The sequence below is a fragment of the Protomyctophum bolini genome (assembly GCF_963924005.1).
Source record: "Protomyctophum bolini genome assembly, chromosome: 22".
Taxonomy (NCBI): Eukaryota; Metazoa; Chordata; class Actinopteri; order Myctophiformes; family Myctophidae; genus Protomyctophum; species Protomyctophum bolini.
The window spans coordinates 106922-133765 of record NC_137883.1 but is presented as its reverse complement, the minus strand read 5'-3'; positions in this window follow the sequence as shown (position 1 = coordinate 133765).

The window sequence follows — 26844 nt, the reverse complement described above, 5'->3', positions numbered from 1 at the left end:
TTAAATTGAGTAATTCATGCTATTACATTCGATAATATTCAAGCAGGATAAACCATTTGTACTATAATCAATAAAAAATAAAATAATAATAATAATAATAAATAAATAAAATAATAAATAAATATATATCATTAATAATATTTATATTAATACAAATAATAAATACATAATAATAAATAAATAGTTGTAAACCATTTGTAAATTAAATTAATACAAATAATAATAATAATAATATTAAATAAATAAATAAATATAAATAATAATATTTATATTAATATAAATATTAATAAATAAATAAATAGTTGTAAACGATTTGTATTATAATCAATAAACCATAAATAAATAAATAAATAAAATAATTAATAAATATAATTAATAATATTTATATTAATACAAATAATAATAAATAAATAATAATAAATAAATAGTTGTAAACCATTTGTATTATAATCAATAAACCATAAAGAAATGAAAATAAATAAATAAAATAATAAATAAATATAAATAATAATATTTGTATTACTATAAATAAATAAATAAAATAATAAATACATAGATATAATTAATAATATTTATATTAATACAAATAATAATAAATAAATAAATAATAATAAATAAATAGTTGTAAACCATTGTACTATAATCAATAAACCATAAATAAAATTAAATAATAATAATAATAATAATAATAATAATAATTAAATAATTAAATAATTAAATAAATATAAATAATAATATTTATATTAATATAAATATTAATACATAAATAGTTGTAAACCATTTGTACTATAATCAATAAACCATAAATAATAAATTAATAATAAATTAAATAATATTTGTATTACTATAAATAAATACATAGATATAATTAATAATATTTATATTAATACAAATAATAATAAATACATAAATAAAATAATAATAATTAAAAAAAAAATATATATATATCTATAAATAATATTTGTATTACTATAAATAAAAAATAAAAAAATAAAAAATAGATAGAATAATTAATAATATTTATATTAATACAAATAATAATAAATAAATAGTTGTAAACCATTTGTACTATAATCAATAAACCATAATACATAAATAAATAAATAAATCAATCTAGATAATAGATCTGTCGGAATGGTGGGACATTTTCTGCCGCGGGTCCCTGTCGGAATAGTGGGACTTTTTTCTGTCGGAATGGTGGGATGTTTACAAATATGGAGCATACCACCATTCCGACAATTAGAAGTCAATGTCGGAGTGGCAGCATGTCGGAATGGAGAGTGAACACCGTTACGGGTGTGTAGGTGCAGTAGCCAGTTTACTGTAAACCTTGATATCCAAACAGCCTGTGTTGCTATTACTGCTGCCGTGCATCAAAGAACAGTCTTGTGTCCTCACAAGGCCCAAGCTGCAATTTGGGCTCGAGGCGTGGTCCGGCAAAATAATATCCAAAATAATTATGTAGAAATTTTGTCAAACAATCTTGCAATTGCAACTCAGATGGATCCAAGCATGAGTCAGAGTGATTCATTCTTAATGACTAATTGACTACTGTATGGGCAATCATTTCTTAAAATAACCCCAATTATCCCAGATCTCGACGAATAAAAAGGTGGACAAGTAGCTGCTACAAACAAGTCCCTTGTGAAGCAGTTTCTGTGTCAAGTTGTGTACTTTCCGACCCAAGTTGCTGCCCAGTGCCCACCGTCCACCACATGACGCCTTCTCTCTCATCAGAGAGCGCACCAGGCCATGTTTTTTCTGTTCACAGGTGTGAGTACCGGAGATCCGGTACTCACACCGGGACAGCAGTTTGGGTTTTAGCGGGTACGTGTGGCCACCCCCTGGAGAATAATAATAATAATAATAATAACTTAGATTTATATAGCGCCTTTCAAGAAACCCAAGGACGCTTTACAAGACAAAAAACAAAAAACAAAACTAGTTGCCAAAAGCCAAGGTGAATAAATGTCTCTTCAGTGCAGACTTGAAAGTGTTCAATGTGGGAGTCTGGCGGATCTCCAAGGGGAGAGAGTTCCAGAGGGCAGGGGCTGCCACGTAGAAGGCTCTATCACCGAGAGTCCGCCGTTTTGCGTGACGGATGGTGAGGAGTTCCATTTCTGAAGACCTCAGGTTCCGCTCAGGGGTGTAGTCCTTGAGTAGGTCAAGAAGGCGTGTAGTTGCTCGGCTCGCCGCTGGGTTTGTAACTTGACACCTGGCTCTGAGTCTGCGGTGCCTCTGCCACCGCTTACCCACAGAAAGGCTATTTAAAAAGGAAAAGGATGAGTGTGCTGTGCTCCTGACTAGGGTTTAATATTTTCCCGGATTTGGCTCATTTTAATTCCCGGGAATTTGCGGACCGTTTCCCGGGCTCCCGCGGGAATTCCCGTCAGAAATAAAACAAAAGAGAAGAAAAATGCATTTATATGTATTGATACTTAATATTATCAATAGAATAGTGATTTCATTGTTTAAAACGTTTTATTTATCAACGAAATATGAACATGTACAATTCAATTATTACATTAAAATATTAATAATGAATATAGGCAGGCCTACGCTAATCAGAAAAAGTGACACAATACACTTCCCAAGATTGAATACTTTATTAAGCATTTTCTTGAACGAAAAACATTTTTTGAACATCGGATGTTCTTTGAGCTTTTTCTAGAACGAAAAACATGTTTTTTAAATAAAAGATAATTACAATGCAATTAGCCGATATACAAGCTCACAACGGTTCGCTGTCGCGGTAACATTAAAGCCTCGTGGCCTAGCCTACTAATCAAACGCAGCTTGCGGAGTCAGTTCAGTCAGTCAACCTCAAGGGAAGTTCTTGCCATGCTCAAAGGCCCATGCTATGCTCAAGGGGTTAACATGCTGCATTACTATGTGGGAGTATACGTGTGTACAAGTCTCACACGTAATTCGCCGATGCGGCAGTCAGCTGACTAACTGGGCAGGCTACTTAAGCTCACTAGTCTCCATGCTCTTCCTGCCTTCCTCTGCTCATGGTTCCCAGCTGCATGTGATGTTTTCTGTTCCTCGTGGTTGTTACTACTGCTTTTGCTGTCTGCGGGTGCAGCTACAGCTACTGCGTCTGCTGCTTAAATTATGCTTCTCAGCTACTGTCCATGCTGTGATAAGGGCCTGCAGGTTGTATGCAAAATATTGAGTTTGATATGATTCTGCTGATGCTTAGTTCTATCATGTGGCTTCAACAAGCTTCATAATAGCCTGTTCTGGTTATTAAGCCGGATGCGCAGACAGTGCTGCACCTTCTATTGTATGTGGTATATGTGTCTACAGTCAAAGCCACGTTTTCATTTAGCTGATGTTTGCCAAGCCAGCTCAGGCGCAGTGTTTGTCCCCTCCAGCTATGGGTTCTCAAATCATGTGCAGTGGTTGCCACGTGCGCTTTTATAAGCAACGTTGGGCTTGTTTTCTGTAGTCAATGTTTGTTCTGGTTTTGGTCAGGGGCCCAAATGACCTTGTCCAATGAAATGTGTTGTTCAAGTCAGCATAGTCATTGGGGTGTATATATATTGTAAGTTAAGTTCTCATGTGGTGAGTCCTAGTCGGGCATGGGATGGTTCTACACCTAGTTGCTTTCTTTCTCAAGATCTGGCAACTCAGCTGCCTGTTGTGTCTCCTAACAGTTTCATTCATTTTGAAGCTAGACTTCAGTCACACTCTGCTTACCAAAGTATTAACAAGTATTACCTAACACTTTCTATATGTGCTTGGAAAGTATTGCTGTGAGTTAACTACCTTAATGGCAATCTCTATATAGATTTGGTGCTTTAATACTGCTTGTAGCCATGTGGTTTGTTGAGGTTCCTCATTGCCACGAGGGTTGTTCATGCTAAACTAATGCTAAAGCTAGCACCCTTTTCACCCTGTGATGTATCATGCTTCAGTTTATGCCTGGCTAACACTAATACTTCTATGCAGCAGCAGCTGTATAAGAGCTTTCTGCCCGTCAATTAATTCATACGTGGCATTATTAATCTTAAAGTTTTTTCCATGTTTCCAAGGACCGTATCATACGTTATTGTTAATTCATCTCAATGGATTTCAGTCATGCGCAGTGTCATATTAAAGTAGGTTAAGATTGCAAATTGCATTTGCAGTAATCTCATGTCAAGTGTCATAGCCTTCTGTCTAGTTTATTTACTTCCGTAGATTTGTTTCTAGCTGTTATTTTGGATGTATTTCTTATTTATTTAATTAGTGCTTCCTTTGTCTTTCTATCATGTCTCAGCTTCACTATCCGGGTTGAGCTGTCTTGGAGAAGAGCTAAAAGCTTAACAAACTGCTGCCTCCGTCCGCCCCTCAAGCCTATCTAGCTGTCGGTCCAGTCACTCTAGCGTATACCCTCCTCACTCTCTTTGAGGTCAGAAGTTCAGATTAAAATATACGTATACGTATATAGCGTCCTGTCACCGTGCGTCCCATTGCCCATTCGTCACTTTAAATGTCTCAGATTCATATTGTATGTTCTGTTGATCAGTCCTCGAGTAAGATTAGGTAATGGCAGTTGCTTTGTGGGACTGAAGATGTTTCAGAAGGTGGTAGGCTAGCAGCTTGCTGTGTCGCTTCATTTCTGCACAGCTAACATCCACTGCCAGGAGCTCTAAATTGAAACTCCTAAGCATTAATTCATCACTTATCTGCGAGAGGATCTGGGTTGAAGGAAGGCAGCCATAGACTATGTCTATGTTCGCAGCAAGCTTGGCTTCTGTGTCGCAGTGCTTGTGCGACCTATCGGTTGTGGTTTCCCCGGTGCAGTCTGGGAAATGTACTCTGCCAGTTGTATTCAGATCAGTAATCGATTTGAAGTCGCTCAGTGCCACTATAGTATTGAGTAACAGCATTAGGAAAATGTAACCAAATGTAACCAAGTGTAACCCTAACCCTAACCTTAACCCAACAGGATAATTATGTCATGGTATACATGGAGGCCTCATATCTGGTCTCGAAACGAGCCTCCAGATTCCTAGGCTGCCCCTGGTTAGTTGTGTGACCTCATGCAGCGTGTCATCAGGACGACGGATCCAAATGTTTGGCTCATGGTGCTCATTAAACGTTAAAGTAGTCTATAGTAGTGCAAGATGGCCAGTATATCTTGTTAACCTATTCACCGTTGCAGTTAGTAGGGATGGGGCAGATTTTCTTGTGGCTGCTTGGTAGCTACTTTTTCAGGTGGAATCCTACTGTAAGCCTGCATTTTCTGGTACCAGCTCAGCGGCCTCGTGGTTAGACCCGGACTGGGAGGTTGCGGCTCGATCACCGGCTGGGTCATTCCAAAGACTAAAAATAAAATGGGACCCAGTGCCTCCTTCGATCCTCGGCACCAATGGTCGGAGTGGAGTAAGTCCCTGCGTCATACTAGTGTCACGTCCAGGGGCTGTACGTGTACATCAATCTGCTCACTCTGCTGAAACAAGTTAGGCTCCTGCCCTCGGGCCTCATGACTCGGCAAGGCTGTTTTCTGCCCATCTTAGTTATTGCAACTAATGTCATGACAGTAATCAATTCATAGTTAATTGCATAGATGTTGTCAAACAACCGTAACCTTTGTCATTGCTTCTTCATAGAAGCTGTTTGGCGTTGTGTTAAATTAATTTATAATATTAATTAATTATTAATACTAATTAATATTTTATACAAAAGTGGCTATTCAGGACAGGCACATATCTAGGCATGCTTTCTCTCAAAGCATATCATGTTTTATCTGTTATCTGTGGCTCATCCGTTCATCAGGTCATGACCCCCAGATGATCTTCTGGTCCTAAGCTTTCTTTCAGCACAATCACAGATGTCCTGGGTCGCTCAGTCAGGAGATTCACCAATACTTCTTCAGCCGGTGTGGGCCCGTTGGGGTTTCTTCGAAAGTGATGGTTCTAGTATCTAGCGAAGAAGTAAGTCCATCACCATCACCCACGTGCAGGCTGCAGTTCTGTCGATCCCGCAGCATTATAGATTTCTTGCATGGGACATAGTAGTGTATCTCATCTTAGTTCTGGACGAGGGTGGTCTCGAACAGTTCTCGGGTCTGTATGACATGAAGCTTATTTTAACTTCTTTAAAGCTCATAATCAATTGCTCAAAGGCTGCATGAAGAGCATATGCCGCTTATGTAAGTTATTCATAAAGGGCCTCTATCACTTGGGTGTTTAAATAGTTTAGGATTAAGATCTAAGGCTTCTCTCTTTAAGTATTGGTATCTCGGCTTGCGCGGTGTGGGAAGTCTCTCCTGCTGATCTCGACCCTCAGCATGATCTCTGTTTTCCGATCCGTGCTAGGATCCCCTATTCACTCTTTAATTCATTCATTTAGTCAGGATGAAGTATAAGTAACTCTGTCTCTGCTTGTGTCTTTAGTTCTGCATCGGGCAACCTGCTCTGGCTGTGTTCTGGACTCCGTCAGGTGGCGTGAGCCCTGCTTAATCGGCTATCGGTCTCCTCAGCTCATTCCCTGGCTACTCCCGATTCTACCGCCACGCTGATGCATCAGTCGCCACCTGAAACTCAGGCCAATGGTCCTCAGCTGCCCATGAATCATCATGTGCATCTAATCGGAAGAGCTTTCAGTTGTTTATTCAGAATGTAATGAGTGCAAGTGCTGTATTCGATCAGGGATGGTAATCTTATTTCCTTGCATATACGGTGGTCGCTGGGGGCAGTTAAATTGGTGGCATTTCACAAGCTAATGTTAATAATGGTTCGTTGATGTTCCTCTACAGTGGCATTAAAGGAACATCGGGGTAATGGTGGTTTCCTCACTCTGGCGTTAGAGGGATGTTGGGGTAACATGAATGGTCGCACTACATGTAAGATCTGTTTCGCTGGGTGAAGTTCCTACAGGTCGTTATAAGCTAATGGCTTATAGTTCAGTTTCTCCTCAAGCTCATGTTTATAGTGGCTCTAGAGAAACAGCGCATGCCGATGGAGTTTCTTCATTATGGCATAGATGACGTCGGCATAACGGCGAGCATGCCGATGGCGTTTCCTCATACTGGCGTAGAGGACGTTGGCATAACGGCGAGCATGCCGATGGCATTTCCTCATACTGGCGTAGAGGACGTTGGCATAACGGCGAGCATGCCGATGGCGTTTCCTCATACTGGCGTAGAGGACGTCGGCATACCGGTGAATGGTTGCACTACACGTAAGCCCTGCGAAAGCAGCGTAGAATATTCCTCCATATGCTATGGAGGAATACCGGTGAATGGTTGCACTACACGTAAGCCCTGCGAAAGCAGCATAGAATATTCCTCCATAATGGCGTTATGGAGGAATGGCCTATCGGCTAGCGCAGCCATGCAGGCCTCATTCAGCTTAAGCTTAAAGTCTAGCATGCCTATTCTCAAAAATGGTTTTGAGTCCGGCGCTCACCCCACACATATAACTTTCCCAGATAAGCCTCACGATTACCAGCGTGGCGTCATGGCACACATAGTTCACATAAAGTTAAAATATCCGTGCAGATCCAGAAATTGCATAGCCGTTGCATTTCGTCACTATCGAGTGGGATATCTGCCCGGATGGGTATCGGTTGAGGATTCCCGTAGGTTTGATAGATTGAAATATTTTCAATGTAGGAATACAGTACATTTTAAGCACAAACTCAATACAGAGACTGTCCACTGTGAGTGTAAGCCCCGCGAAGCAGCGTAGAATATTCCTCCATAATGGCGTTATGGAGGAATGGCCTATCGGCTAGCGCAGCCATGCAGGCCTCATTCAGCTTAAGCTTAAAGTCTAGCATGCTTATACTCAAAAATGGTTTTGAGTTCGGCGCTCACCCCACACATTATTTTTCTCAGCTAAGCCTCACGATTACCAGCGTGGCGTCATGGCACACATAGCTCACATAAAGTTAAAATATCCGTGCAGGATCCAGAAATTGCATAGCCGTTGCATTTCGTCACTATCGAGTGGGATATCTGCCCGGATGTGTATCGGTTGAGTCTTCCCGTAGGGCGTTCTCGGTTCTGCTTGTTGGGGGGTTATCCGTGCAGGTTCCAGAAATGCATATTCGCATTTCGTCACTGTGCATTCATAGTGGGTCACCTGCCCGGATTGACGGTGAAGGTTCACCGAAGGTATGCGTGTTGGGGGGTTATTGTATATCTATCTCCCTGCTCTTATGTTTTATGTTGTTGCTAATCATGCCGAGCAGGGAGAATTCCAGCAGAGCCGAACGCCAAGTCAAATATCATATGCACACTTGTTACTCATGCTGCAATAAATATTGTTTAATCTATTCGTGAGTTGTCTGACTGAAATCAAACGCAGCTTGCGGAGTCAGTTCAGTCAGTCAACCTCAAGGGAAGTTCTTGCCATGCTCAAAGGCCCATGCTATGCTCAAGGGGTTAACATGCTGCATTACTATGTGGGAGTATACGTGTGTACAAGTCTCACACGTAATTCGCCGATGCGGCAGTCAGCTGACTAACTGGGCAGGCTACTTAAGCTCACTAGTCTCCATGCTCTTCCTGCCTTCCTCTGCTCATGGTTCCCAGCTGCATGTGATGTTTTCTCCCACCACCACCCCAGCACCACCGGTGGGCTCTGCTATCTATGCTCCCCATGGGGGGTTATTGTATATCTATCTCCCTGCTCTTATGTTTTATGTTGTTGCTAATCATGCCGAGCAGGGAGAATTCCAGCAGAGCCGAACGCCAAGTCAAATATCATATGCACACTTGTTACTCATGCTGCAATAAATATTGTTTAATCTATTCGTGAGTTGTCTGACTGAACTGTATGCAACTGAAAATAAACGAGGAAATTAAACAGGCTATCGTTTTGCTCACTTGAATGACTTGATTACCTTATTTCTCTTCCATTTGGGATTTGAGGAAGTGGGATTTAAGGAAGCAAAGTGCATTAATTGATTTGTCGCTCAGTCTGTTTCTCAGTTTGGTAACGAAAGTGCCGCACACTGAAAAGGCCCGCTCAGATTCGACTGAAGTTGGCGGAATGGTTCCGAGAGCCATGTAGAGGCATTGGAGATTTTTGGGACGCACTTTGGTTGCTTCAAAGAGCGCAAATTCCTTTGAAATGATTTTCTGCAGGTCATTCCCTGTCTTTTCCTCGGGGTCTGGGTTTCTCATGCACGCATCAATTTCTTGTTGCAGTTGGGCTTGTAGGCTAACGGTAGTCTGACTCGCCTCTTCTCCCTCTTCTTCTGATTCCGTTCCCTCATCTGGTGGTTGCGGTTCCGTGTCACTTACAAACAGGCGTTCGCAGAGACCGAGTGCTGTCCTCATCAGTGCATTTTTGGAGGGCATAGCGAACAGCAAATCTGCAGTAGTCACGATCACTGGGTTTTGGAGGTGCTGTTGCGTCATCCTGTGAGAGGGTTATCTAGTAGTCCAATAAACAGGCTGTACACTCAAAATCATGGATTCACACGATCTGGCATTTATTGATTGCCCATAATTATCTCAAATTGAATGGTCATGTGATATACATATGAACAGCAAATACACATATGAAAGCAGATACGACCTGTATACATCACGAATCAGATTCGATCATATCAGTCCGCAGATCGAAGGGCCCCTCGAAGCACAGGCTCGACGCGTGTCGTTCCCGGAGAATTCTGACGTGTCACTCTTTTTTCCCAAAGCTATATACTAACAATCTTTCTTGTCACTCCGTGACCTTGCTGCATGAGCACAGCCCCTGCACACTCTTAAAGTAATGGTGCTTATTTAAGAGGTGCGAAATATCCCAACAGCCTCCCTTGGTCAAGACCTGTCATTGACCACACCAATCAGGTCAGGGATAATTGCCTACCCCACTAAGGTTATATCATTCGAAGGGCGCGCCGCATAATCAATTACCACACGAAATTTGAAGTAGCCAATTAACCTAATGTTATCATACGTACGTTCGAGGGGCACGCCAATTTAGGGACTGTAGAACACTAGGCTACATGTATTTAGGGGTTAGTGGTGGGCAGACATTGAATTCCAAAAGATGAAAAATAAAAAAGTTGACACTTAATAATCAGTTCAATCATACGAATAGAAGTACATTGCGTCACTTATGAAAATCAACTCAGTCATGAATCACATTGTACATGTCAAACTTTTTGTAGTATTGCCAGTCATCATTGTTGAAGCCTCGTGCAAGTGGACACCTGTGAGTAGGGAAACCATTTTGTTATATGAGTGGAAAACCTGTACAACAGTAAAACCACTTCTTTTTTGGCGAAACCTTCACTAGGGACATGCTTTTGTCCCTGCCATTTAGCTTGGTCCATTTCCTGCACAATGAATGACATTTGTGAACAAATATGGGCATTTTTGCATTCCCCAATGGGAAATCTGGAAAGAAAACATGTTATCAAAAATTGTTCTCCTGGTTGCCCTTGGGGGGCAGTGTTCACGCGCAAAAGTGGGATGGGCAATTGTTTTTTCCCCTTTTTTTTATTTGCCCATCCCTCCTGTTGGGTGCAATTGTTATGATCATCGCGAGTCACAACGCGATGTATAGGCCATAGTGTTCCCGCCTGTGAGGGGAAAGACATGGGGGGTTTGTTCTAACCTTCCCGCCCGAAACCAGGCTCGCGTCACGCATTCGAAACAGAGAGATGCATGTTCTATCCTTCCTGCCAGAAAACAGGCTCGCGTCACGCATTCGGAACAGAGAGATGCATGTTCTATCCTTCCTGCCAGAAAACAGGCTCGCGTCACGCATTCGGAACAGAGAGATGTCCGTCTCTGCTCCGAGGTTGAAGAGCTCTATCAAGCTCTGATGCTGGAACGCTTCTCGTCCCGCAGCGTCCCGCAGGTCCGCAAGCCTGCAAGCCTTTCCAGGTGGAAGTTGTTATGGAAGCACCCCTGGTGTTTGCGTATATGAACTCTGCATGACATACTCTCTGATTCCCATTCATCTGTGTGGAAACAAACTCAAAGAAAAGTTCCCCTCCCCCTTCCTCGACCGTATATCTCCTTTTTCCCTAAACATAATATTCTATAACTCCTGGTGTGTCTAATATTTGAATATTTGAATTTATAACTCCTGGTGTGTCTAATATTTGAATATTTGAATTTCAACACTCGGTGCACAACACTGGTGTGACTGTGTTTGTTTTCATACTTACCCTTTTGTTGAGTGACACACAACAAGGACAACAGAGATAACAGAAGCACACAACATTCTTTTTGCCTGCAGTATAATCATTCAAGACAGTTAGGTGATTGGGTTTTTTGCATATGTTAGTAAGTTAGTTATTTAAGTCGACTTCGGTTTGATTGACATACACAGAATCACATATTTAAATCGACTTCGGTTTGATTGACATACACAGAATCACATATGAATGTATTTAGTATCAATAAAACAGAACCTTCCTGTGCCAGGCCAATTGACATTATACTTGGCCTTCTTCCAAGGATGCCCCCTTGGAACAGATTGGTCATCCTACCCAATGACTTGTTGAACCCAACCAGGTGTCCCTCCTGGATATGAACTTGACCCTTTGTGGTCCATGGGGGGGTTCTTAATTTGGTCTGTAGTCCCCTTAAGTAACATTTGGACAGTCTGGGTCTGGTGTTGCATACTGACCTTGTATGTGAGTGTCGTCCGTGCTGTTGCCCTGTGGGACTGTTATGTTTTACACTTCACACACACACTCAGACATTGACATCCAAAAGTCCCTGCTCCTGTAGAGAATTATTACTCTCTCTAGGTCGTCCTCAGACGAGCCCTCCATCGTCGTTTCCAGTCATCCCGGTTCTCCATACATCTGGCCAGTTCGTTGGTACTTTGTGCTCCTGCGTCGTTCTTGAGTACATCCACGTATGTTAGCGTTGGACGTCCTCGTGATCGGTGCCCGTGTGTTGGTTCCCACAGCACTAGTTTACTGGCTGGCAGCTCTTGGTGTCTTTGGCAGTGTCCTGCTAGTCTCATTCTCCTGGCTGCTATTTTCTGGGTCACCCTTGGCATTCCATCATACAGAGTTGTGTTTGTAACATGTGTGCTCTTATTGATGTTGAGTACTGCCCGCAACATTCTGGTGTAGCACCCATCGAGAGACTTCTGCAGGGTTGGCTTCAAGGTCCAGCATTCACTGCCATATAGGAGAACGGACTCTACCGTTGCGTAGAAGAAGCTTAGTTTGGTTTGACGGGAATTTAATTTATTAGGGTTATGCTCTCTCCCTCCTTCATGTGACATTTTGTATGACACATTAAAACATATTATTGACATTTAAGTCTTTCAGACCTCCCTCCTAGTCCGTGGACACTTCCTGTGGGCAAATTTGTTAGTTACTTTTGATTATACATTTTGGCAAGTAATTCATCTGTTGGGGGGAATTGGTTATTTGATTCAACCCAAACCTTTAAAACCAATTGAGCTTCCTGCATGCTCTCTGTCCCTCCTAGTGCCCAGTGTAGGCCAGAATGGCCCTTGATTTTGTTCATTCTTTTATTGTGTGACATATTATATATTAATTTTTATAGTTGGTCTTTCACTGATATACCCTTTTATTGGTCATTTTGTAACTGTCACTTATTTATATTGACCCCGTGTTTTGTGCTTTTATTTTAGTTTCCCCTTGTTTTTTATAATGACCCACCCCATACCAATCGGCTTCCACCTCATTTTCCCGCTTGGTCTGCTGCAGACCCTTAAATGTATTTGTTGTAGTCAACAACTGTTTGTATTTGTATTCAGGCAACTATTCTCATTAATTAATTATCTGTATTTTGGATCCCCAGTGGGAACATTTTCTTCCCCGAAAATAGCCGCTCTACCTGCTGCCGTGTTAACATGGCATTCCCTGTTACGCCCCAGTTGCGCATCCTTGGTCGTTAATGGTTCGACGTGCATTCATACCACACACAAACACTCCCAGTTGTTAATGGTTCGAAAGTCTATGGTGCTGCTCTCCTGCCTCAGCCTCCCCCGTAACCCCTACGGCTTTGTGCCCAAAGTTCACAGGTGTCATATATTATAAGTAGCCCACAACTAATCTAATTAAACCATAGAGAAATGAGCTCTCTAAAGCAAACTTCCGACTGTACTGTAGTGAAAACCCTTGTCAAAGCATTAGATCGGTACTGACCACTGGACGCCGCCAGCCAAGACTCCCTATTTCATTGACAACCTAACACATTCAAGACACCAGACACAACATTACAGTACAGAATTTTTCCCAAAAATGGTTCAGCTCCATTGCTACAAGAGCATTTTTGATATGCAATAACCTACATGTTTTTTTTCACTTAAACTCTGCTATTCCAATGCCAGTACATAATAACTTGCTTGACCACATACTCACACTCTGTGATTCCCAATAAAAGATAGAAAAGAAATAACATTGATCCGCCAGAGTTTAACTACAATAACACATATCTCTTGATATCTCTAGGAAACTACCTCATTGACTCCTAATTAGGCTACTTACGACTCAATTAATCTACTTACACGACAACCCCACCTGAGGCCTACCAATTCATGTTGAAAACAAACGCGATTCCCCACTGCTCCCAGAACAGTATCACCGGACAACCACTAATCTCCCGGTCAGGGCGCCTGTACATACAAACCCATGTTTGACTCACTCCACCGTACCACCATACAACTAGAACGGGCACTTACTTTTGAAATTTTGCATTTTTTCATTCATGTCAATGGGGAAATTTTATTCACTCATAATTTTAATCTCAATTGAACTATAGCACATTTCTCTTAACAAAATACAAGCATACCATTCCTTTTGAAGCCGGCCAATTGCCTCCTGTCTGCTTATAAGTCAACTTTCTCCCAGAAGCATAACCTCACAGATTGTGCGTAAGCACCTACTTATTTATTCAATATTTTCGTTTATTCACTTATAATTGTCCTCTTCGCATGTGGTGACTGACCTCATTTTATACTATACTGATTAATCTAGAGAAGAGTTCTCTAAAACAAGCCAGAGACTGTAGACCAGGGTGCCCCAATTAGCGACCCACGGGCCATCTGCTTAATGTGTCCGTTGACACTTGTGGGACATTAATTTGAGATTGTTATTTTGTGCCTCCTCTTGTTGCTTACTTGGGAAATTATTAATCTTTATATCAACAAGTACTCTGTGCTAATCGCTAACTGACTCCTAAACAAAAACACAAGACATTTAAATTTTACAGGGCTAGTCCTTTCTAATTATACTGTATCTATTTCAGAAGGTTAAAAAATTAGGGGCGCACTCATTGTCCAAATTGTCCATACATGGCCATTTACTGTTTTTTATATACGAATTTAGGTTCAGCCTTATGTCCCGGCCCTCCAAAATAGTGAACGCATAATTTATATTTTTCCCCATTTTGTTTTCTTGCATTCTGTTTTTTCTCTGCTCCAATATCTATATATGAAGCAACCCCCCTGGCTGGCTGGCTGCACCCCTAACCATAGTGTTCCTCGTTCCCATGCCCTGTGACCCCATGCCGCCCCAATCAGTTACAGCTGTCAATGGACCATACTTTGAACAGACAAGCCTAAACCCCATGTCAATCATTGGAGCGTGACACCGCTCAAAACTGGTCGAAGTGGTTTTTACTACGTGCTACACAGTGTAATACGTTATTACAATAATTGTGGCCCTGGACCGAAACTACTATTAAACTTATGTAATCAAAACAAATGGTTGGCACAGTTGACGGAACGAACCCGACAGGGCTTTATTCTCTCCAGATACTTTAATTCTTTCTAATTTATTAGTCTTATTCTAGTGTTATGCAAAAATTGTACTCCTCCATTTAATATTTATATGACTTCTCGGTGTGGTTACTTATTACTTATGTCAAATTCTCACTGAAATAGCCTAAACAGGACAACTACACTATAAGTGTATGACATTATGAGCCTATAGCCCTTTCCAATTGTTTCCAGTTAATGACTATTATATGAAATCATTACTCAAAGTAAATGTAGACCAATGTAGTATTTGCTTTTGCTTAATATTTCCTCTTATTTGATTTGGCGTTTCTCCTCACTTAAGTATTAGACACTTTGGAGTTCTGTTGAACTCATTTTGGACCCCTACATTTGTTATGTTATGTTATCTCCCTTATTGTTTTCCGTTTGCTTAACTATAATCTTTAACACTTATTAAGAGATTGGTGAAACACTACCTTGACACAACTCGTGTAATTTTTAATATCACTTAATTAATATTTATTTTGCTGAACGTACCCCCACTCAGTTCCATAAATGTATTTTCATGAAGTACGTGTATATCTCCCAGATACTGTATAGGCCTAAATAAGGGGGGCAGGGGATAGGGGGATGATTCTCTGTTCAACCAATTGCTCTACACTATTTTTTTTTTCACAATTACATCAATTACTTTTGAAAATATATATATATTTTTGATTGTGGTACTTTAATTACACATTACTAGCCTTTTTCACCACTTATTTAGTTGTCTTCTCACTATTACATAATCTCTCCAATGGGGTGTATTGTTTAGAAACTTCCGCTTTCTGCATAATCCACTATTTTACTATATGATTTCCTCATTAAAATAATTAACTTAATATATATATTCTATATATGGCATTTTCCTTTGTTGGAGGGTTGGATGACACAAGGTGTGAGTATTGTATCTGTACTAATGTTGCCCATACATACGCAATCTCGCCTCATTTACAATTTGTTATGCTAGTGTGTAATTCCACACACAACTGCGGCAGGTCCAATATTTGATTTTAAATGGCTTTGGGCCTATAACTTGGGCAGAGGGGTGCGGGCTTCGCACCCCTGGCCCATGACCTTGAGCAGTGTGGTCAGTGTCTTTGTGAGTGACTCCCCAGCACCCGGAACAGTTCTTTTTCTCCATAGCAGGTGGCACAGCAGTCTGGCGGCTGTGTGTGGCTGCCCCTTTTTACCCCGTGCAGCACGGCCAATTCAATGTCTCTCGGCAAGTGGCCCCCCCAACTCTGGAGCAGCGGTGGTGGTCTTGTGCTGGCTGGTTGCTGCAATAACATTCGGCAACAATGTCTCTTTGGTGGAACTGAGTGTACAACTGTCTCTGGAGATACGATAGGCTCGTGCATATGGAATCAAATATCCTCCCACCTTTGTTGTTGATGATTTTGGACTAAAACATTCATGCAGCTTCCTTCCTGGTCCCATGTTTTCTTTTTTATGTTGCTGGCTTGCAACATTTCTATGCTACATTAGTACAACTACAAATCACACTCTGTCTTTCCTATAATTTGAGCTTCTCACCTTGATGGTGGAATGGGGGTTTACTAGCAGATAGCGTCTAATACCACATCAATCAATTGGATTCGGGGGAGATTAATGCCTTAGTTCGATCAACCTCCTGATGAAAAGAAACTAAAATTATAAACTGGAGAGGGCGATGTTCCTATATTAACTCAATTTAAGGTCAAATGGTGAACTGTTTACAGGGAGGGATATTCCAACTTAGGGGAACTATGAATCAATTATGAAATTAAATTTTAAATTTCACTTAAAATGGGATACTTCCGTTTAAGTAATATATGTAATGGGCCCAGATCTTATTATGGAATGGAATGGATAAAACCTTTTTATTAAAAGTAAAATAAAAGTCAATTGAGTCATATGTCACCTACCTACCCGTCAGGGTAAGCGAGCAATCAGTCCATGTCCTGTAGCTATCATTTTCCTACCGTCAGGGCTGAGGGAATAGCTGGTCAACATATCTGTCTACTGTTAGTAGAGGAACATGGTCTATGTTTCAGTCAGTCAAAATAAAATTAGTAAATATTAACTCAAATCAAATCAAAATTCCCTATATTTTATTCACTATAGGGGAGAAGGGATGATTAATCTGACCTTATGTGTCTACATTTGAAACTAATCACCATTTGGTGCATTGGTTGCCCATTATATTTCACTTGTGGAAAGTAAACGCGTATATTTCCTCAGCTCAATTAAGTACAATCTTGGGATATTTAGATAGTAGTTTGAATATTGCCAATGGTTTCAACCCCTTACTTCCCTTAGTTCCACTTAATTTGAAACACTTCACTTATTTTTGCAAATATCCATTATCCCGGCCGTCTGAGCTTGTGGATCAACTCACTTAACACTAATTTTAAATAATATCTCATTTAGGCATTCTACACAATTCTTATTTTTTACACAAGTCTTATTTTTTACTTTGAGTAATTTGATTACCGAACAGGGCAGGGCACTTCTACTCTAGTGCATTTAATTCGCTTACTTGTGTACTTTTATTCACTTCTTTTGAATTCTGGACTTTATATATATATTTTATTTATTCTTTTTTTTCTCGTGGCACTTCGTAATAATTACACTTTGAAACAATTGAGTACTTCTTGCCCCCCCCCTTCCAATACCTTTTTCAGTTGTGGAAAGTACCTTAACGTATTTACTGTCACTTTTCTCACTTAGTTTGAGTATTTCCTTTATAGTTTATAGTTTATAGTTTATAGTTTACTTTGGTTATTATTACAAAACATGTATTGCTTCTCCCTTTCCGCACAATGAGTACCACTACTTTTAATACTTTGAGTGTTATTTTATTTTATTTTATTTTGATTGATTTATTTTTCCTCTCCAGTAGTTGCACCTATGGTAAAATTTGACTCGCTACAAGCTTACAACATGCATGTGAGCAATGCCTACAAAGTAGTTTTTTCTGGGTGGTGTAACACCCATATTCTAACCAGGGTACCAGCATCTAATCTAATTGAGTGGGGCTAAAATATGCTGTACATGGACATACAGTTTTTTCACTTATCTAATCGCCTCCATTCGGAAACATTACTAACCCGTTTTTTCTAAATTATGATAACGGCCAGTTGCCATTTTGTCCTGATGTACACTATTCAAGGGGGAGTTTCACTTTTTTTACTGGGGGCAAGTGTCTGTCACATAAGTAGTGTCATCTTTCGGGACACAGTGTAACTATATTATCAATTTTGTTTTCTACACAATATTTTATATTCCCTGTGGACACAATTTACAGGGAAGGCCAAAATCAGTCCCTGTATTTTCCACAGTGACCTCCACTTCAAAGACAACACCACGACCCTGCCCACTTTTACTGACCCACAATATCCCCTTATTGAACAAACGACAGGCCTTCAGTCAAGGCCTCCCATCTTCTGCTAAAAGTTCACTTTCTCACCACTGCCCAGACACAATACAATGATCATCTGTCTAGTCTATGACATGAGAACATTTAAACTATATAACATAACAACCCCAACAGTGCTCAGTTAACAACTCTCACCAAACAACCAAACTATGACATGAGTCTCACTCAAACCTCATCCACACACACACACGCGCGCAGCGACCAAGCGTGAGAGTTGGCGACCAAGCGTTCTGTCCCGTACGTCACACCCCCCTTTACCTCTCTCATATGGAGGGAGGTATTACCTATATTAAAATCCCTCCTAGATTGTGTACACCCCTTACTATATCCCTTTTAATGTAAACCCTGCTTCTTACAGTTTTTTTATTTTATTTTAGTCCGGTTTAAATGTATTGAATCCCCTGGGGTTTTCCCCTGACCTGAATTAACCCACCCTCTTTATTCTTGACCTTTTGTGATTTGTTCACAAAACTACAACGCAACGTCGACCTTCGCCCTTGATAGTATTGCTACCCCCAGGCTGTATTACCTATTATGGTTTCACGCAAAAGGTCTATTTCACATTGGTCAACACCTAATTACCTACAGGAATAAAATTTAAAGCAGTGGGCTGTTATCGGGCCACTATGTGCCATTATTTTTGTAATTATTATGACTATTATTATTATATATTTTCCAATTGTAGCAACCTTTGTTTACACAACATTAGACAATTGACTGGACTTCGCTCTGACTCTCTCTGACCTTTCTGACCTCTCTAATTTGTGTTCCTAGCAAGTTAAAATCTAGGGGGGGTTTTAAAATTATTCCACAAAGGGACAAGTGATGGACCTCCTTGTCCCAGGTTGGTTTCTTGACCCACTCAATGTCGCAGACCCCTTATCTGAGCTGCATAACAGTGTGTTCTTTCGAATATGTAAACATTTCTACCATGGTCCCTGGACTGGGTCGAAAACAAAAAACAATGGAAAATTCCAACGCTCCCCGGCTCACACACATGCACGCACACACAAAAACGCACGCACAGACACTGTACGTACACACACCCACATCCACACACCCTGACACTGCGCACACACACTTGTAGTGTGGGCACACGCATGCCCACACACATACACTCTAGCCCAGACATACATGAAAACACGCCCATGTTTGCGCACCCACCTTGCACCCAGCCGTGCACGCCTGCACACACACGTATGGGAATTAATAAACAACAGAAATATTCTCCTGTTTGCCACACTGAGTACTTTTACTTAATTACAAGATACTTTGAGTATCTCGATGGGTGTTGGATCTACGTGGCAGTCAGGGTATATTTCCACTGTCTCACTGAAACCTTATGTCTGGTGCACACCCACACACTGCATGTACCGAGGCACACGCACGCACGCACACACACATACTCTCCCAAGCGCTCCGCCGTTCATGCACGCCCGCACACACGTATGGCAATCAACAACAACGCTACAGCGAGCTCTAAGCAGCTACATTTTCCAACAATCGCCATATCGTTTGCCCAGCAAAGCATCAAACATCAAAAGAGCCACACCAGCGGTAAAGCAGACAAGCCATTATTTCATTATGTAAACACAGTACAGTTGGCAACAAGCAGAGCCTAGGCCTGTCGCTCTCAGCGCCCTCTACTCTCCTAAAGCGTGTCCATATGATATCACACATCCCGTTTTTATCACTAACATTTGGTTGTCCCCTTTTTTTGTTTGCCCCATTTAGTCAAACTACAGGACAAGATAACCGCTTCTCACTCAAAACGTCGGGAGTCACCAGCTGTTGCGTCATCCTGTGAGAGGGTTATCTAGTAGTCCAATAAACAGGCTGTACACTAAAAATCATGGATTCACACGATCTGGCATTTATTGATTGCCCATAATTATCTCAAATTGAATGGTCATGTGATATACATATGAACAGCAAATACACATATGAAAGCAGATACGACATGTATACATCACGAATCAGATTCGATCATATCAGTCCGCAGATCGAAGGGCCCCTCGAAGCACAGGCTCGACGCGTGTCGTTCCCGGAGAATTCTGACGTGTCACTCTTTTTTCCCAAAGCTATATACTAACAATCTTTCTTGTCACTCCGTGACCTTGCTGCATGAGCACAGCCCCTGCACACTCTTAAAGTAATGGTGCTTATTTAAGAGGTGCGAAATATCCCAACAGTACCTAAACAAATAATGTATAGGTTAAATATAGCCTATATATCAAAATGTAAAGTAATAGGCTATAATAATAATAATAATAATAATAATCCTATTATTATTATTATATGAACCTGCTTTAATTGGGAAGCTATAACATTATAGCTCCAACAAGTAGGCTATAATATTCAGACTATTACCTGTACAAAGACACAATGTTGTTCAGTCTCCTGTCCCCGAATCTGGTCCTGATGGCCTCCGTCATATCCCGAGAGATGGTGGTGTCCTGTTTCTCCAGCTCGGATAGGATGAACTTGAAAATGCCATCTGCCTTCAGGAGATTTGCTCCTCTTTCGCATAGGCTTTTCACTCCCATCTTCACAGGTTTCAAGCAACTTGCTAGTTCCTTAAGAATGGTCAGCTCATCATTATTGACAATCAGCGATGGCTGAATGTCAACCAGTGCTTTAGAGACGGGGCGATGCAGCGAAATGTACCGATCCACCATGTCACTCATACTGTCCCACCTTGTGCGACAGTCTAGATTAAGCTTCAATTCTTTTCCCAACTCTTCTTTGACGTAAGCCTGCAGTTTCTCGTTGGTAAGAGGAGACCGTCGGAAATGTCTGGCAATCTTTCGAACCTGGGTGGGATAATTGTAAGGTGAAAATGGATAATAATTAATTACAATAAAATGGGTCTAATATAGGCTGAGTGAAAAAATAATAAAACTTGTGTGGTGTGCATAACGTTAGTTAAATCTAATAACCTTTTCCACGGTGCTGTCCAAATTGGCTCTGGATAGAATTGCTTGCTGCTCCTCGTCATCATCTTCGTCGCCTATCTCCTCGTCCTCATCACTCGTATCCCCAGCATTTGCATACTGGGTCCGTTCTTTTTTTGTGTAGAGTGTATCTGTGACGGCCAGGTGGATGGTATGGCAATAGCACAGCTGGTGTTCAGGGAGAACCAATTTTCCATACTTCACCATCACAGAGGCGCCGTCGGTGGTGGCACACACGATGTGGTCATCCAGGTTAAGGGAGTATAATTGAAGTTTATTTTCCAAAAGCTCAACCACTCGCTCTGAGGTCATGCTTCCCTCGATCCGAAAAACCCCCAGGTTCCAATGCTCGTCCTCCGTGTGCAGATTAATGTTCATAAATCGCTTGTTCTGGAGGGAGGTGTATTCATCCATTGTAAGCGAGAAACGAGCACCCGCGTGCGGCGCGTTGCGTACCATCATTTTAAAGGCATTGACTGCTCTGTTGCTCAGCCGCATAGCCCTGTACCATCTTTGCTATCTCGTCTGGGTTTTTTGGCAACTTGTAGCCGTCATTCTCCAGGGCATGTCGGAGATATGCACTCTTTGCAATGGCATTAAATGAAAATCCATCTACCGCGGCCAGCTGAGCCAGAATCGCATTCAGTGGTTTCTTTGCAGCGAACATTAGCTTAGTTTGCTTGCTAGTGGAAGGCCCATCTTCAGCAGCAGCTCCGCTGCTCGATTTGTGGGTGGCCAGGTGTCTAGCCAAACCACTAGTTGACCCTCCAGAGCATTTATATATTTTTTTGCAGGTCTTGCATTTAGCTTCACTATCATTTCGTTTTGTGAAATCCGCCCACACTGCTGAAACAGACGCCATGCTTGCACGGGTGGCGAGGATAATGTGGCAAGCAGACTAATTGGCAATTGCCTGCAGCTGTAGTAGGCCGTTCTAGAAATGAGTGTAATTTCTAACAAGAAAAAAGAAACTCCGGGACGACGGGTCCCGAAATTATTTTCGGGCGGGAAATTGCGTGCCCTATGCCCGGGAGGACCGAAATCCCGGGATCCCGGCATTAAACCCTACTCCTGACTCCGTAACCTCTACCAGGAACTCGACTTTCTTTCTGACTGCACGTCCCTCACTCTGGATCGGCATAAATGAATGAATCACAGGGGAATATCGAAAGACAACCACCCGGGAACATTTTCTGTCAAACCACCCTGCAGAACGACCCAGGAATTTATGTCGGGATTGATAGACAAATCAATAGGAGTCTTTCCCCCTGGAACTTCATCTCGGGCTTCTCAAATGTTTAGGACGGAGCCCGGTGCATTCTGCCCCCTTGCAAAGGAGTCACGCTGTGATTAACGGATCAGGTTTTTGACTGCCATGGGCGGTCCATGGGAGCATGTTGATGTCCGCATGCCATGTCCGCTTATTATAAGCGACTTGTATTATTATCGTTATTAGTATTATTATTAATATTATTATTAATTTAATATGCTGCTATGCTTCTAGCTCTGCTATTTTCAAACAGTTGATGAACATTAGATTTAAATTAGCTAATCTGTTGCAATTTGTTGAGTGGCTTCTTTTCAAAATTTATGTTGCAAAATCCGGCACCACTGACACTATTGGGTTGGGTTTTCTTTTCCTACTTTCCACCACAGTATTGTTAACTAGCTAGCTACACCTTACAGAATCTGACGATTTTTGACTTATAGAACCTGTGAAGTTGCCCGAGGGCCAAGGCTCCAAAAACAGTCAGTGATGCTTTTTGGTGGCTTTTATTTCTCAAAACCTCCAGCTCCAGTGTCGATATTCACAAAAGAAAAATCAAACAGCAAAAATAATACCGGCCAAAATACAAAATAAAGAACTCAAAAATACTTAAGGTACAACGTAGAAAAAAGGAAAAATAACACATTACACTAGGCTATGCCCATGACATGGGCCCTAGCAGCTCTCTCACAGGGCTGTCAGCATGATGACTGCCCCAGCATAACTGACTAGCTCTGCCTGCAGTCTCCCCTTTATAGGAGAGGATCCTACCACCCACCAAGAAGCAATTAAATATAAACAGTTGATCTACAAGCTCACAGCTATCCGCTGAACCTGAATAGGTAACCCCGCACCTAGATGTTCTATTTTAGATTATACATCATATGGGGTTACATTCATTTCCCCCGATAATAGACATACTTTATAGTGCTGCCAACGAATATTCTATATCCGAATATAGTTTCGAATAATTTTTTTAAATTAATAACCGAATATATAAAATTAAGGTTCGAATTAAAAATAATAATAAAAAATATTTTTGTATTCATTATTATAATTAGTTTTCGGTGCCATGGGTAAGCGTTGTGACTTGTGAGCTTGTAGATTAGTTATATTTGCCACGCGACACGCCGACAACGGCATACATTGAAGAATAAATCATCTGCCTCGCACTCTTCCTAAACACAGACTATACAGCGCAGCGCAGTTCTGATTGGCTGCCTCGTCTCCAGCCATGTTGCCTCAGAATTCTTTAGGGTCACTAATTTGAGCATAACAGCGGAGCGCTGCGCAGCTAGCCAACTAAAAAGTTTCATAACGCCGGCAGCAGACCCACAGTCCACAGATAATAATAATGCTGCTGGTAATTAATTGATTTAATCAATTTGGGCTTGTTAGACAACACACAGATCTATCACTCATCAATCTTCAATCATGAAGCGACTTTATCCTTCAGGAAATTATAAAAAGTGTAGGCTATGCGTTGTGTTCCAACTCAGTTTTCAGCAACAACAATGCGCGGAGAGAGAGAGAGTTGCGCCAGCAATGCGATCTTAAATGTTATGTCTCAGGTTGTATTGGTGTAAATATAATTATTAAAAAATCCGAATGGCTCGAATTGAAATCCGAAATCCGAATGACTCGAATTGCTCGAATCCACGTGGGTTTTTAAAACGAATATCCGAATCCAATTTTTGGACAATTACGGCAGCCCTAATACTTTACACTTGACATTGTGGAACACCCCTACTCCTCCACAGTACTTGGCACTTCTTAAAGTGCCAGTACTGGAAAGGCCATACAAACCCTGAGGTTGCAATAAACACAGGTTAATAAACGGAATGTTTTCCCTTTGTGTATCATTTCATTTGTACATCCTGTAAATGCATACATCAACAGTATTGACATGATATGATTATATGGACCTGTCTGCCCCACTACCCACAGTCTGTGTGGTGTGTGCGTGCGTGCAATGTCCTTAATCAGTGTGTGTGTGTATAGGGCACGGGCTGCCCCGTGACAGAACCAAAGACATAGGACAGACTAGTGCCTAATGTATGCTCCGTCGCATGCAAAAATAACAGACCTTCAAACTCACAATGCATATCAAATGGAGGTGTTGTGAGCTTGTAGGTTGGCTATTGTAGTAGTAAAGTATGAATGAGGCATAACACCCTGAGGTAGTGATTTTCTGAGGTGTAGGAGCTATGTGATGCTTGGCTGCAGAGTGCTTTGTTATCTGGGCTGAATTTGTTCTTTTGCCCACCTCTGGTGTATTATCAAACATTTGCAATGTGACTGTGTGGTAAACCCATACTGTTTTGGGGTAATAGTCTGAATATGCAAAACCACAATGGTCCCCACAGTGTCATAGAGTTAGTGGGTTATAGCCGGGTTTTAATAGGTAACAATTATTGAAAAGAAAAAAAAGTTATAATATACTGTACCACCATGTACCATAGATGGACATGACCAACATAATACACCAACAGACAGCCGGAATTGTCCTGGTCCCCATAGGCCTACTGGGTTTAGGAGGACGTAGAAACCAATTTTGACATGACCCCAGAAGAGCAGTTAAACATCTAAGTTAACCATCTAACCTCCCCGAAAAGGTCTGTCTGTCCTGAACTCTTATCCATATTTATACATTATGGATAATTAGTATGGACTTATTTGGCTCAACTGCTGTCATACCTCACATGGTAGTGATATTGTTGGAGCGCAGAGTGAAGGTGACTGCATATCTTTTACACCTACTGCAGCAAGTGTAGGCTATATGTTACTACTCCTTAGTCCTTACTAAGTTACTACTATGACCAAACAACCTATTTATTATCCATCCAGATTGTTGAATTACTGTGGAACAAACTAGGCAAGGCAAGGCAATTTTATTTACATAGCACCTTTCATACACAAGGCAATTCAAAGTGCTTTACTATTGAAGAGACTTTATTGATAGTGCCTCCTAAGAAACCAGGTGGGACCAAAAAAGGGTTGCTCAACCTTATGCCTGGAGTGCTTGATGGATATTTTGGTGTTTGGTGAATGAAATAATAATTTTCCATGTTATTTTAGTCTTCATCATCATACTCCCGTCCAAAAGGTGCCGCTGTAACTCACTGTTTGATAACCTCTGAACTCAAATTGTACACTTCACATTTTCCAGGAAGTGTGAATTGACACGTCAACTTAGTGGTCCTCCCCGGCAATAGGGGTCGCCAATATTCCATTTTATTAGCCTATGAACCCAAAATGAATTGCTTCCTAGGTCCGAAGATTGTTGTGTTTCATGCCATATATAATGTACTCCCGGACGAAGTCCGGGGGAGAATTTTCAAGATGCTGTTTCTGTAATAATAATAATAAACTTTATTTGTATAGCACCTTTCATACATAAATGTAGCGCAAAGTGCTTCACAGGGCAAAAATAGAATACAATAAAACATAAGTAGTTAAAATGATAAAACAATGGCAAAGAACAAAATTGAATATAAGAACATAAAATAAATAAAAATAAATAAAAACAAATAAAATAATAATAAAATAATAATAAAAACACCACATGCAGCAAATCAGTCAGGGCAGGGTGGGAACGTGCAAATTAAAACTCAATTAAAAGCAATGTTGTAGAAGTGGGTCTTGAGCTGAGCTATAAAAATGTCTACAGAGGCTGCCTGACGAAGGTACAGTGGGAGTTTGTTCCATGCCGACGGCCCATAGAAGCAAAAAGCTGCTTCCCCGTATTTTTTAGTTGCCATTTTTTTGGCAGCGCGAGCAGGCCAGCAGTGGAAGACCTTAGGGGGCGGTTTGGGACATATTTAGGCAGGCAGTCATTTAGGTAGGAAGGTGCGAGGCCATTGAGAGCTTTATAGACAAGTAAAATAATTTTAAAATCAATCCTAAAAACAACCGGAAGCCAGTGCAGTGATGCCAAAACTGGAGTAATATGTTCTCTCATCTTAGTTCTAGTTAAAACTCTGGCTGCTGCATTTTGGACGAGTTGTAATCTGTCAGTTGTTTTCTTAGGCAGTCCTGAATAAAGTGCATTGCAGTAGTCAAGCCGAGAGAAAACAAAGGCGTGGATTAGCGTTTTTGCATCGTCCAAGGACAAATAGGCTCTGATTCGTGCAATATTTCGAAGGTGAAAAAAGGCAATCTTGGTAACATGATTAATGTGAGAATTAAAATTCAATTCAGAATCAATAATAACCCCCAGGTTCTTTACTGTACTGTTACTTTCTACAGTCAGGTTACCAAGTCTGCTTATTATTGATTGTTTCTGCTCACTAGAACCGATTATGAGAACTTCTGTCTTATCCTCATTTAGCTTGAGAAAGTTCTCACTCATCCAACATTTAATGCTAGACAAACAGGTCAACAGCGGGTCTAAAGCACAGGGATCATCTGGAGCAACAGAAAGATAAAGTTGGGTATCATCAGCATAGAAATGTAAATCCATTCTGCTCCCCAGAATAATATTAATGGCGAATATAG